Here is a 14042-nt window from a genome sequence, read left to right on the forward strand (position 1 = left end):
AACACTTTTGTTAACTATTTAGATGTCACTGTTTATTTTGAGGAGAATATTTGTAAGACTAAGCTGTTTAGAAAAGAATGCTATTGTTTCTCCTTTCTGCACCGTGACAGTATGCACAACAATGTTGTATTTAAGAATGTTATTAAGGGACAGGCCCTCCGGATGTCCAGATTATGTTGTGAAAATAATATACTGGACATGGAACTACGGAACCTCAGAAGTGGCCTACTCAGTAGAGGCTACACTGACAATGAAATCAGTCCTATTTTTTCTCATGTGAGGAGAGAGCGCACTAATACAGCAAGACCTTATTTTGGCACTAGACGTAACGTAGTTTCACCATTGAGAACCAGAACTTCTGGTTTAGCTATTGTTTTCCCTTTTAGTAGTAATGTAGGGTTTGTGCAGGATGTTGTCCGCACACATTGGCATATATTACAATTGGATACTCAAATGAGTAAGTATTTAGGGTTACCCCCTCCTTTACTTTTAAAAACATGAATAGTTTGAAACAACAGTTATGCTACACAAATCTAGGTATTAAGGAAACATCAGATCTGCACACAGGCACTAGGAAGTGTGGTAATTGTTCCCAATGCATTTACATTGATGAATCCAGGTTTTACAGGAATCCGGACACCGGACGGTTGTGGGAGTTGAGAGTTAATGGATCCTGCCACACTAGGAACCTGGTGCATATTGCACATTATGCTTTAAATTTTATGTAGGGAAAACAAATAGGTCTCTACGTGAACGTATAAGGGACCATTATTATAGTACATGGAGGGGGGAGATGACTGGTGCCCTTTCTAAACACATGCTAACTGAAGGTATGCATCATGTTTTTAAGTTTCAAATTCTACAAGTACAGAGGATAGATCCACGGCTAGGTAATATAGTTAATGCCACTGAAGAATGTGAGGTAAAGTGGATTCTTAGAATGGGAGCACATAGGGGCAATGGCCTCAATGAACCATTGAAACCAATTTTGAGAGGACGCCCCCTTCGATAATATTGTTGGCATTTTGCTGTTTCTACTCTATTTATTTTATTCTATTTTAATATATTTTTGTTATTGTCTTTTACATGAATTCATATTTTATGTCATGTACATGAATTTTAAACATGATACTTGTTTATGTAAGGTTTTTAAGTTTTGATACATATCTCTTTAAATAATTAATTATGCAAAGTCTTGATGATGTCATTTGAATGAGAGCCTTAAATAGTGGTTTCTTGTTTCACTTTTTGTCTGATGAAGCAGAGTGAGCGCTCTGCGAAAGCGCTTACCTTTTTGTGAATAAAAGCTTCAACTTTTGCTATTTTATGTGTAACTAGTCTTTGAAGTTCAACATAGTGGTTACACTTTTATTTCTGCTACAGACTGCTTCCACTTTGGGATTCTTCAGCAATATATATATATATATATATATATATATATATATATATATGTGTGTGTGTGTGTGTGTATATATATATATATATATATATATATATATATATGTATGTGTGTGCGTAGATATATATATGTATGTGTGTGTGTAGATATATATATATATATATATATATATATATATATATATATGTGTGTGTGTGTGTAGATATATATATGTGTGTGTGTGTATATATATATATATATATATATATATGTGTGTGTAGATATATATATATATATGTGTGTGTGTGTGTGTATAGATATATATATATATTTGTGTGTGTGTAGATATATATATATATATATATATATATATATATATATATATATATATATATATATATATATATGTGTGTGTGTGTGTGTGTGTATATATATATATATATATATATATGTATATATATATATATTATATATATATGTGTGTATATATATATATATATATATATATGTGTGTGTGTGTGTGTGTGTGTGTGTATGTAGATATATATATATTTTTCCTTCCTGCTTGATTTATCTCTGTGTTCCTATCTGAGCAGCTGAGATGGCCTGCCTTCAGAAGCAGGTGCTAGGTGGAAGAAGTATGCTACTGCAAGTAAAGACTAGTTTATGGTGTAATGTAATACTGTTTGCATATAATTTCTTTACTTTATTTCAGAGACCCCAGGAAGAAAGGTACCCAGTAGGACCCTGGCTTCTGGCACTTTTTGTCTTTGTTGTCTGTGGATCCGGTAAGAATTGTATCACCAAAGAAATAATTGAAGTATATATACAGTTTCATTTCTTGTCAGCAACATAACTTCTGAATAGTAGCTCTGCTGTAATGCTGCTGTAGGAGGAATCAGTTATGTTTACTTGTGTTAATGCAGTCCACCAACACCAAGTTTTCTAGCACACAGATAGTCATGTCTGTACTTTCTTTGCAAGACTTTGCCGTTTGTCTCATAACATACACTATTCAAGGCAGTGCTCTTCTTTATCACACCATTAGTGTAAGATAAGAGCCTTAGCTTGAAAATAGTAAGCTCAGTAAATGAAGTCCATATACAGTGTTGGCAGACGCTGTTTCTTCATTTATCAGAAACTTTTTTTTTTTCCTGAAAGAATTTGCCTGTGTCCTGGACATTTCAGGCACGCAGTGCGCTACTTCTGCAGCAATATTGAATGGATTGAAATGATCGTGTACGCAGAGGTACAGTTTTCTGCACCTTTTGTTTGATCTAGTTGTCAGTATCCCGGACTTGTTACATCAAGGACAAGCCAGAAGATGTAACAGCCTGCACAGTCTTGATGACTGATCTGATTTATGGCAAAGATTTATAAAAGCAGTGGTAGTAGCATGTTAGAAGGCAGTCCATTTGCATCATCCAGTAGGTTTCTTTCTTGAAGTTGCCTTTACTGAAACACTTGTTTTAGCACTTCTAATTGTTCTGTCTCATAGGTGCATTGGGGCATATAATTCCTTGCAGCTGTGTTTTTAGCACTTCTTTGGACTTCTAGGTATGTTTAAATTTTTTCTCTTTGTATTTTTAGCAGATTTCAGGCTCATGTCAGAGGTTCATCATTCCCACTACTGCAGTAGTCTTTAGGCTATAAGGTTGTGTCCTGCAAGCTTTCAAATTCTCTGGCTGTCTCTCATAGCTTCACTTTAACTTGGTCGGCCCTGTGTCAGAAAATCAGCAGTCAGAGTGAAGATTTCTTCACTACTTTCTTGCCACCTAGTGAAGAGCAGCAGCTGGCCTTCAGCTTCGTTTCCTGCAGCTGTCCCCAATGAAGAACCCTTTCACTCAGTATATTGTCCTTTTAAGAAAAAAAGAAACATCACTTTTTAGTGATATTTCCGTTTTAAGAAGTCCGGTATTCTTTTCAGTATTGGAAGAATCTGATGTTGTCCTTTTCATTCTTCCTCACTGATGGGTTATGAATCTGATCCTTGGATCCGACTCTGCCGCATTTTTCAGACTTTAGATCCTAGTCTCAAGCTCCCCTCTCTTCCCATAATGCACTACGCTACCTCTTACTTCTCAGATCTCATTTGCCTCCAGAAGTGGTAAGACAGAAGATTCTGAAATCTCGAGCTGTAAGGACTTTAGTTATATTTTTAGTTATTTGTTGATCGTTCCTTTCCTCCCTCTTGGTTGTTTGACTTTAGTTCGGCTTTCTTTGATTTTTCTTGTCTTTATATTGGTTGGTGTCTTTATGGCTGTTACCTAGTTCTTTGACAATCTCAGTGCTGCTAACTTTCTGCTTAGGGTTTTGCTGCTTTTTTCCTTGTTGTTTCCTGTGATATCTTCTGTCAGTCTGCACCTTTTTACAGCTTCTCTGTGTGTAACTAGGAACAGGATATAACATATACAAGTTGTATTATCTCCCTTGGTCTCTTTAAACGCATGCTAGGTCAGATTTCTTTGTTTTTCATGCATTCTTTGGGCAGACCATTTTCCTTCTAGTGTCATCAGGCAGCTAACGGACATGAACTGCTTGCTTATGACATCCTTTAACTTTCCGCTCTTTGTCCTCATCTTCTCGGCCTGTGACAAAAGTGCTGTGTCACTCTTGCCTGCTTCACACATAAATTTTTCTTTGTTTACTACAGCTTATAAGAATGCAACCTCTGGGATCCCTTCCTCTGCATTTTTTCCATGCACACCTTTCTTTTATGGATGGTTGCCAAGCATTAGAAGACATTAGTGTCATTATTCTTTAATGGACACAAGGTGTAGAGTTTTTATTCTTCAGTCCTGCTAAATTTTGTCTTTGTTTCTTCAGTTAGAAAACTTGATTATCGGGTGATTATATGTGAAGTGAAATCTTAAGGAATCAAAGCAAATTGCTTTCTATGCTGCCATAGTGGGACAAAAGCCCACATTTAGGCAGTTGATAGTATCACAGGTTTTGCATTAGCATTAATTTTTTTCTGAAGGATGTGAATTCTGAATATCAGTTTTCTGCCATTATTTTCTGACTTAAGTCCTCAATGATTTCCCAGTAATTTGCCAGAAGACTACAACTTTATGAGAAACAGGTCAAAATATAAGTATACTGCTGTATTTGACTATGGTTCCTTTAGGGGCTTACCCCCCCTTTAAAAAAAATCAGAACCCCCCCTTTAAAAAAAATCAGAACCTCCATAATGTATTGGATCCTTAGTTCTTGGCACTACCTTCAGATCCTAAAGTCTCCTCTGATCTAAAAGGTAGTTGTGGTAGGTCTTTCAGCTTACTTTCTCCATCTTCGGATCCTAGTACCTGGATTCAAATGACTGGAGTTCTTGGGAGACATACACTTTGGACTGCCTCATCTCTGATCCGGTCTGCTAGGATGTACCATTTCTGGGATCCACTAGTTGATATCAAATATAGCTGTACTGTTCTCTGATCTGGTGTCCGTGGATCTGGAGCTGTAAAGAGAACAGTTATCCCCTCTGATCCGAAGATCTCTGATCCAACATATGGCAGTTGAACTAGTCTGGGAGTCAGAGCTTATGGATTAATGATTTTCTCCTCAGATTCTAGGATCCGACAGGTAGCAGGTCAACTAGAGAAAATTGGGCTCTTCGCTGATCCGGTGCCTTCAGATCTGGAGCTGTCGGCTAACCTTGGCTTCCATCAGATTCTAAACATCCCTCAGACCCGATGACGATCTTTCTTGTTGCTTTCAAAAAAAAGTGAATAAACATTAATGTTTTTTAGCCCAATTACATAGCAACACACTTCCTGTTATTCTAGCTCTTTCTAGGCTCAAACAGAGTTTAAAAATCTAATTGTCCCCATCTTATAAACTCTGTTCAAATTTATAAAGCTGAGAGGTTGAGTGGTTGGCTTACCCTTTGTCTTCTCAGGAAGTATGGTGGCATGATTGGAGGGTATGTACCACAAGCTCTGTGGACAATGTTTGGGAGCTGTCCTCCAAACATTGCCTGAGTGGAGTTGTTGTGTTTTTCTTTCATCTGGGAGACTTAAGCAGGTGTGGAGTTTTGGATGATCACTTCTGTCACAGCTCCATGACATTGCTGCCTGAGAATAGTTCTGCTTTTATAGCTCAGAAGACAACTTTGCCTCAGAGATTTGTGCTTGCGTCTAGTTTGCAAACCCCTATATGGTTCCACCATGGAGTCTTTCTTTCTCTCCCGAATGCTATGGACCAGGATCAGATCTGACAGGTAATTGTCAGGCTTTTCTCTAATCCAAACCCCTTCAGATTTAAGCTGTTGAGCCATTGCAGCTTCTTCAGATCCAAAACATCCCCCTGACCTGATGTTGTGGTTGTGGTTCTTCCAGCATGGAGGTTTGGCTAGTTCGTCCCTGTGATGGCTTGCACAGGTGGTTAACCAGTATATATATTTTTTTTCTGGCTTAGGATACCATTTCTCACCATGGAAATGTTTTTCTCCTGCAGCTAGAATTCTGGAACAAATCCTGCCCTCCTTCCTTCAAGTCTTTGGCTTGCTGGCCATTCTCTCCAATTAATTATGTAATTCGCAGAACAAAAATTGGCCAAAGTTACTCTGTCTAGATGGCCATTATGGGTCCCATTCCACTAGTTCCATGGTTATAAGATATTTACAAGATCCATACAGACCAGTACTGTATCCCCTTTGGGCGTTTTATCTACTCCCTTTCATACTTGACATACAGAGTCTCTTGGGAAGTGAAACAGTGTGTTGTCTTCTGAAAGTCGGACCCACTTGGACTACTTATCTATCCTACACTCTGATGACTCCTTGGAGGTGCCTGCTGAATCTGCTTGTCTGTTTCAGGGTGCAGGCATTCCTAGGGGGCTAGATGTTGGAGCTTGGGTCACAAAAGCAGGGGTGATATGCAGAACCAGGACATCAGACAACTTTCTCTGACAGATCCTATCAGTGCTCTTCAAGCACTATCTGACTGCCTATCTATGAAGGCAATTGGAGGGTGCTTTTTTCGCGGCACCTAGATGCTTGGATCAGCTTAACATATACTATGCCTGGGTGCTAAGCATATTATCCAGTGGTTGTTAAACTTCCCTTTTTCCCATTTTGGATCTAAATAATCTATACATAAAGAAGTCAAACTTCCAGATGGTCACGGTTCAGTCCATCCTGTCATTTCTGAGCGAGGGTGATTTGATGTACCGTACCCATTTTCAAGTTTTCAGGTGTTTGTGTCTGAATGACTCCCGCCGTTACTGCTCCAACCTGGTATCAGCTGTTGTCAAGCTGGGGATTACCTGTTTTCAAATCCCCAGATCCATGGGCATTAGTATAAATTCAGCTAAATAGAATCAATCCCCTGTACAGAATTTGGAATTCATAGACTCCATTTGAATACCACAAACCAGATAGATCTTTGATTCTTCACCACATCACATCACTGTGAAATCTAGTGTGGGACTCGATGTCACTTCATTTCCCCCCCAGCAAGTTTGAACCTACAAGTTTGTGGTCCTATCCCTTTTTCAGTCTCAGTCTGTGCCTATAAAACAAATTTACAAACAGCAGCTTTGCTGGTTGATCCAGTCAAACGATGTGTTCCTAGGCAGGCTGTTTCTCCCCCACCCCTCCACAGCCACAGTGAGCATGGATGCTCCCCATCCGGAATGGGAAGCGGAGGAAATTTCAAGGGAAATTTCAACTTAAAAGCTAGTTCTAGCATGTGGCCTCCCCTGGAGTCTAGTTTGCATACCAATGTCCTAGAGATGAGAGCTATACTACTCTCATTACAAGCCTTTCAGGATGTTGTCCTCCTGGAGACTATTGCAATGCACACTGACATGCCAATAGTTTAGTATATCAAAATACAAAGGGAACCTGTTCGTACCCCTTCTCTAGAGAGGCCACGAGGGTTTTGGGAATAGACGATTTTTACTGGCAACACATATATTCTGATGAAATTCAATCCTCTTTCAGACAGACTCAATATGCCTAGTCTGATTCCTCATGACTGGTTCCTCAGTCAATTAGTTGTAAACCTGTTTTGTAGCTGTTGGGGCCAACCTAATTACGACTCTCTTGCTTTCCCCTAAACAAGAGATGCATCAGATACTTCACACTAATCCCCTCTCTGAGGGATTTCCTGAGGAACGCTTGGGTTCATGACCAGCCCCCCTGGTCTCCTATACGCTTACCCCCACTACCCTTGATCTCAAGGTTTCTACAAAAAGACAGCAGGTTGAAGAGCTCTGTCATCGTCATTCTCCTTTGTTTTTTCTCCTCAAGTGTGGTTCTTCTCTCTCCCTCAGGTCTCATTTGAAATATCCTCCATGGATTCTGGATCCCAGTCTGGATCTGTTATGTCATCCTTCGGAGATCCAGCATCCCGTTCTGCACTCCCTCAAACTGACCTCGTAGAATTTCTATTTCTCTTTCTAGTGTTTCTAAGATTGTGCAGGCTCACTTCTGTTGTTCATGACATCAGCCAGCGAGTTCAGAACCTCTACTACATCACTGCTTATCCTGACATAATAATAATAATAATAATAATATTAATAATAATAATAATAATAAATTTCTCACTTGGGCTTCCAGATTATATAATGTTTTTCCCCTGAAAGGAATGGAATCTTGCTGTGTAGCCAAACCATAAAAAGTCACTTTTCTACTTTGGACGAGCAATTATGTTATGAAATTCTTTGAAAAAGAAAAAAAAGCATTTTTCTTGGCACATTACATGGGCAAAGTGAATTTTCAGTGCTTCAGGCCTTGTTTGCCTAGCCTCTTTATCTTTTATCCATAAGATACGGTGTCCCTCTGGACCAGTCCCTCCTTCAAAATTAAGTAGTCAATGAAACCAATATTAATCATAGTTTCAAAATTGCTGATTTTTCTAATTCTGGCTGACCCATGTTTCTCCTGCTGAATATTCATAGTTATGTTTATATTTGCATGGGACCAAACAGTACAGAAAATATGACCAGCTCTTTATCTGTTTTTCATATAGTGTTCTTGCCAAATAGATTACTAACTGCATTTTCACTGATTTATTCCAAAATGGTTTACAATTGTCTCATCATCTTAGAGCCATTCTGCCTAATCTGTGACTACTTCATTAGCCCTTCTACCACAGTTTATTTTGATGCTTTCTTTAATACAGTCACCGTTTTTTTTACAAATCATAACCTTGTGATGCATTACAGACTGGGCATTGTCTCCAGAAGCAGACCTTCCTTTGGTTTGACAGTGCTCTGGCATATCTTTCCTTGAGGGCCTCCCAAGAACTACATAGCTGGGGAACCTAACCAATCCGTGAGGAAGAATGAAAAGGGCAACATCAGATTTAGGAGTTATATACTTACCATAACTTGGTATCTGTGTTGTCTATTTTCCTTCTTCCTCACCTTCCATCCCAGCCATCCCCCAGCCTTATCTTTGTAGAAGGATATCGGATGTTACACAAATTTTTAGTTCCACCTGAGTTGTAATTCTTACCTTATCTGTCCAGTCTCTATAATTCCATAGACATAGGCAGCAAACTTGATCTGAGGAGCTAGAGGTGACATAGTGCATTGTGGGAAGAGAGAGGAACTTGAGACTAGGATCTAAAGTCTGGAAAAGGATCAGATCAGTAATCCATCAGTGAGGAAGAATGAAAATGGACAACTACCAAGTTATGGTAAGTACATAACTCCTAATTCCTGTTGGTAACAGCTATTTTAAGCTGTGACCTATTTGGGGGGTTATTTTTGTAAGAAAGTATACTGCTTATGTAAACTTTAATTTACTGAAAAATGTGTGAGCAACTTCTGAGGTTGCTGCAGCAGCTGTAAGTGCTGAGTGAAGTACATGCCAAATGGGATATTGTATTCGATTATTGATCTTATGAGGGATAAATACAAAAGGACTATAATTTCCTTAGATCAGAATGCCATACCTTTACTTATAAGTTGTGCCACATAGAAGGACTTCCTAACCACTGTAGACACATGGTGATCAAAGTTCAGGCTACTATATATCTGTGTATCTGGATCTCTCACCTCTGAATCTACTCTTAGGGGTATGCCATTGATTATGTAATTTGCATGAGTATTTGACTTACCAGAGGGAATGATAATGCTTTTTTTCACATTTAGTTTTAGGCCATGCTTCTGGCACCAATTATTTTTCTGATCTAGACCCTTCTGAAGGATATCTACATTGCTGGGGGATTCAGTGATTGCTCCCAGCTTTCAGTCTTTGGCAAACTTTGTCATCCAGAGGCCTTCCACATTAGCCTTGACTTCAGAGAAATATATTCCAAACAGGAGTGTTCTCAGCACTGAGCCATATGGCACACCACTAGTAACTGACCTCTTGTTGGATCTGGATTTATCCACTTTAACCAAATATGTCCTATCAGTGAGCCAGTTTGTTATCCATCTGGTGACATAAGGATTTATGCCTAGTTTTATGAGTTTATTTATAATACTTGAGTGGTATAGTGTCAAATGGCTTGGCCAGGTTGAGGTAGGTGGTACGTGCTGTTTTACCCTGATCCATGGCCTTGGTGACTTTCTCAAAGAAATGCATCATATTCAGTAGGCATGACTGCCCTTGACAAGGCTGAATTGAAATGGTCCAGTATTTGGAGGTTTCCTGTGTCATTATTTATCAGGTCCATGATTATTCTTTCCATGGCCTTACATACAAGACTAGTCAAACTTATGGGTCTGTGACTTCCCAGGTCAGTAGATGCCCCCCCCCCCCATACAGAGGGATGACTGCTGCTGTCCTCCATTCTATCATGACAAAGCCAGTCAGGAGGCTGTGATTTAAACAGAGATCCTAATGGGTCTGATAAGTCCTGATTTAAGCTGTTTAAGAGGCAACCTGGTATATCGTCAGGCCCCAATTGAAGCCATGTTTTAGCTTTAGAGACTGCAGTGGCATCTTTTTCTTTAGTGATCATTGTCAGTGTAATAGTAGAGGATGTTCTTGGGGGAGAACTGGGGTTGATGGGAAGGTGAAATTTGAGCTGAATTTGCCAACCAGCAGATTTGCTGTATCTTCTGGCCAAGTATAGGTGATGCTATCTACATCTAATTCCGCAAGTTGTTGGGTGTTGCCCTTAAAACTGCAGATGTAACTAAAAATGCCATATGGTTATCCTTAGCTTTTAAGGCTATTTTTAACCTCAAAGTCTGCTTTCAGAGACTTGACTAGTTCCCTGATTCGCTTTAGATTAATGAGGGACTTTTTGCTGTGTTGAGCACATTCCCTCTTACTTCTTGACAGGATTTTCTTTCTTTTGTTGTGCAACCTATTAATATCATGGGTCCACCAGGGTGGCTTGCTTTTGTGGTTTGGCCTGGGTTTATTTTGGTCTGGTACTAACGTTTCTATGCAGTTGTTTACGTGGTTGTACAGGACTTTTGTGTACGCCTCTGTGTAGGCTCCTGTGTTTCAGGATTTGTGGGAGTTTAGGAACTAGCTATGCCATCTCTTAATATTTCAGACCCCCCCCACACACACACACACACTTTTACATATCTGCCAGATGCTCTCACATCTAAGAAATCAAGTAAACAATCCCTGCCTTCTCAAGTCAAACATGGAAACAAAAAAGATAATAGGAGGAGAACAACAAGAAATAAGAATCTATTCTTAGAAAGGGAAAGTTTACAACTTCAGAATGATTATACAGTAAACTCTCAGTTAACTAGTACCCATGGGGATTGGTAGATGCTGGATAACTGTAGTTTTCAGTTGCTTGAGAGTTACTATTTAAAAATAGGCCTGACTAATACTGTACCCTATACTATTTGTTTGGTTTGATTTGTTCTCAGGTTGGGGAGAGAGTGAATTTATTCCTGTCTTCCTTTTTAAAACTCTAACCCTGGGATTCAATAAACTCCTTGCAGGAATAGTGCTATTCCTGCACGGAGTGAACTGTGTCCATTACCGCTTAATGTTAACAGCAGCGCACCTTACATATTCCTGAAGGCACACTACTATTAAGGCTAAATGGACACGAACACTACTGAGTGCAGGGGGAGTGTTTAAGTAGTGCACGCACATCTAACACACCCACTGCACTCAGAAAGTGCTATACAGCACTTTTTAAAAGCTTTTCAGTGTCTGTGGACTGTCACACACCCCCTGCATTATCAAAGTGCTATACACTGAAAGCAGGAAGCCTGGATAGGAAGCAATGCAGGGAAAGTGTGACAGGTACTGTCACACACCCCCTGCATTGTCAAGTGCCATACGGCACTTTGCACGTACTTTCAGTGTCCGCAGACACTGAAAGCAGATATCCCAATAGGAAGCAATGCAGGTGGTGTGTGACAGGTACTGTCACGGGTCTACTTTGTTTCATTGAATCTCATTTCACTCAATTTCATTTCACCCCTACCACATCGCTGAAAACACAAATTACTGAAAATTAATTTCACTGAACTGAACTTAGTATATATGGCACTGTGTAGAGTACTGTAAGGCAAGTTAAAGGTATATGCCCTTTTCCCCATTATAGTGCAATCCTGGAGTTACTATATATATTTAGGGTGGGTGTGGGGTATAGTCCCCCACATTGGGGGGTATGGGGGCATAGCCTCCCACATTGTTTGTTTTATATTGTATTTTGCCAAAAACTTCAAAACAATACATTTTAAACAATAGACATGCATAGTTGCAACACCAACAACTAACTCTCTCCAGAAGACAATATGTACTCAAACTAAGTGAGGGGCTATGCCCCCCACACCCCCCTAAATATATATATATATATATATATATATATATATATATATATATATATATATACTAACTCCAGGATTGCACTACAGTGGGGAAAAGGGCATATACCTTTTACTTACCTTACAGTACTCTACACAGTGCCATATATACTAACTGCAGTTCAGTGAAATGAGATTTAGTCAAATGAGTTTTCAGTAATTTGAGTTTTCAGCAAAGTGGTCAGGGTGAAATGAAATTCAGTGAAATGAGATTCAACAAAACAAAGTAGACCTACTGTCACACACCCCCTGCATTGTAAAAGAGCTGTACGGCCATACCCCTCAACTGTACAGGTATTCGCAGAATGCCCAGATGCTTGTCTCACATACTTCTCAACCTCCTAGAGCAAGAAATCTTTACAAAGCCATAAATAATGGGAGGACAAAGGAACAAAAATAGGGACACTTTTTAAATGTTGCACTTACAAACCGTGAAAGTTGATGGAATAGAATAACAGGTTTTGCATTAGCACGGATTTTCTGAAGGGTATGAAGTCTGAAACTGAAATGTCTGTCAGTATGTTCTGACTTGAACCCTGAGTGATTTGCCAGTGATTTGCTAGAAAACCACAGTCATATGAGAAATGGACCACAAATATGAGGCAATAAGCTGGACATCAAGCAAATAGCTGTACAGTCGAATAAATTAAAAATCATAAATTATAAAGTGGATCTGAAGTAGTTTACTTCATTTGTTCTTCAACCTGTGGGTCCTCGGATCCACATCGGATCCAACACAGCCATATTTTCCGGCTCCGAGCTCCATGCTCCCTTACCCATAATGCCACCCCGTCTCCCTTCTCCTTTCATATCTCATTTGCCGCCTAAGACAAAGCAGCATGATCCGAGCTTCATTGAGTTAGTTTTTGAACAGTAATTAGTTCTCTTTTTTGGCTTTTTCTGTCTCTATATTGTACTTCTAATCTTGTTATATTTTCTTGGGGTTCTCCATAGTGAAGTGCTTGTAGCCTTTACTATCTTTCCTCCCCTCTTCTCTTTCCATGTGGTGCACGTGTGTGTGTGTGTGTGTGTGTGTGTGTGTGTGTGTGTGTGTGTGTGTGTGTGTGTGTGTTATTGGGCTAGCTGAGGCATGGTGGACACCCCGAAACCAGGCTTCAAAATGTGCACAGAGTGTGGCAGTTAGCTTTCCTCAGTGGATGGCCACACTCTGTGCGTGGTTTGTTTGGGAGTGCCTCACCTCCAGTTCCCCTGTCCTATTTGCGCTGGATTTAATCCCAGAGCACTTAAGGACAGGTGGGACAAATTGATCGTTAAGGGCCTGTTGCCCTCCTCTGCTGGGACTGAGGTCCCTTTTTCCTCTGCTAAGAAAGCCACAACTGCTGCTTCATCTTTCCCTTCCACGGCCTCTGGGACTCACCCTCCTGCCAAGAGGTCCAAGGAAGAGGATAAATCCAAGAAGAACTTGCCTCTTAAGCGCTCCCTTGACCACTTGTCAGAGACCAGCCTCCCACTGAAGGGTAAGCCTGTTTCCAGGCCAGTGACACCTCAGCTCAGGTCCCCTAGGTTCTCCCCTGAGCTCGAGGTGAAGGTTAGTCAGTCGCCCCCTAGGCTTTTTCCCCACTGTCTTTCCCGGCCTGCTTTGGTGGCATCCTCCCACTGTATTGAATGAAGTACAAACTAAAACGATCCCTCAGAACTGCTGGCTTAGAGACACAGAAGGCCACAAAAGGAAATTGCTCCACCAAGAAATATTTATTACACTTAAAAAAGTAAAGTAAGTGCTTTTGACTTATTCCAATGAATAAGTCTTCCTCAGACAACCCCTTTATATCACATCCTGCTTTAAATACATTTGTTTAGTAGTCACATGCTCAAATCTATTAAAGCTGAAACATTAAATATTATCAAATTAAAAATTCTTAAAGTCATAATAATAACCATATAATAATATAATGAA

This window comes from Protopterus annectens, chromosome 5.part0 (genome assembly GCF_019279795.1).
Source record: "Protopterus annectens isolate FY-2018-M chromosome 5.part0, PAN1.0, whole genome shotgun sequence".
NCBI classification, from domain to species: Eukaryota; Metazoa; Chordata; order Ceratodontiformes; family Protopteridae; genus Protopterus; species Protopterus annectens.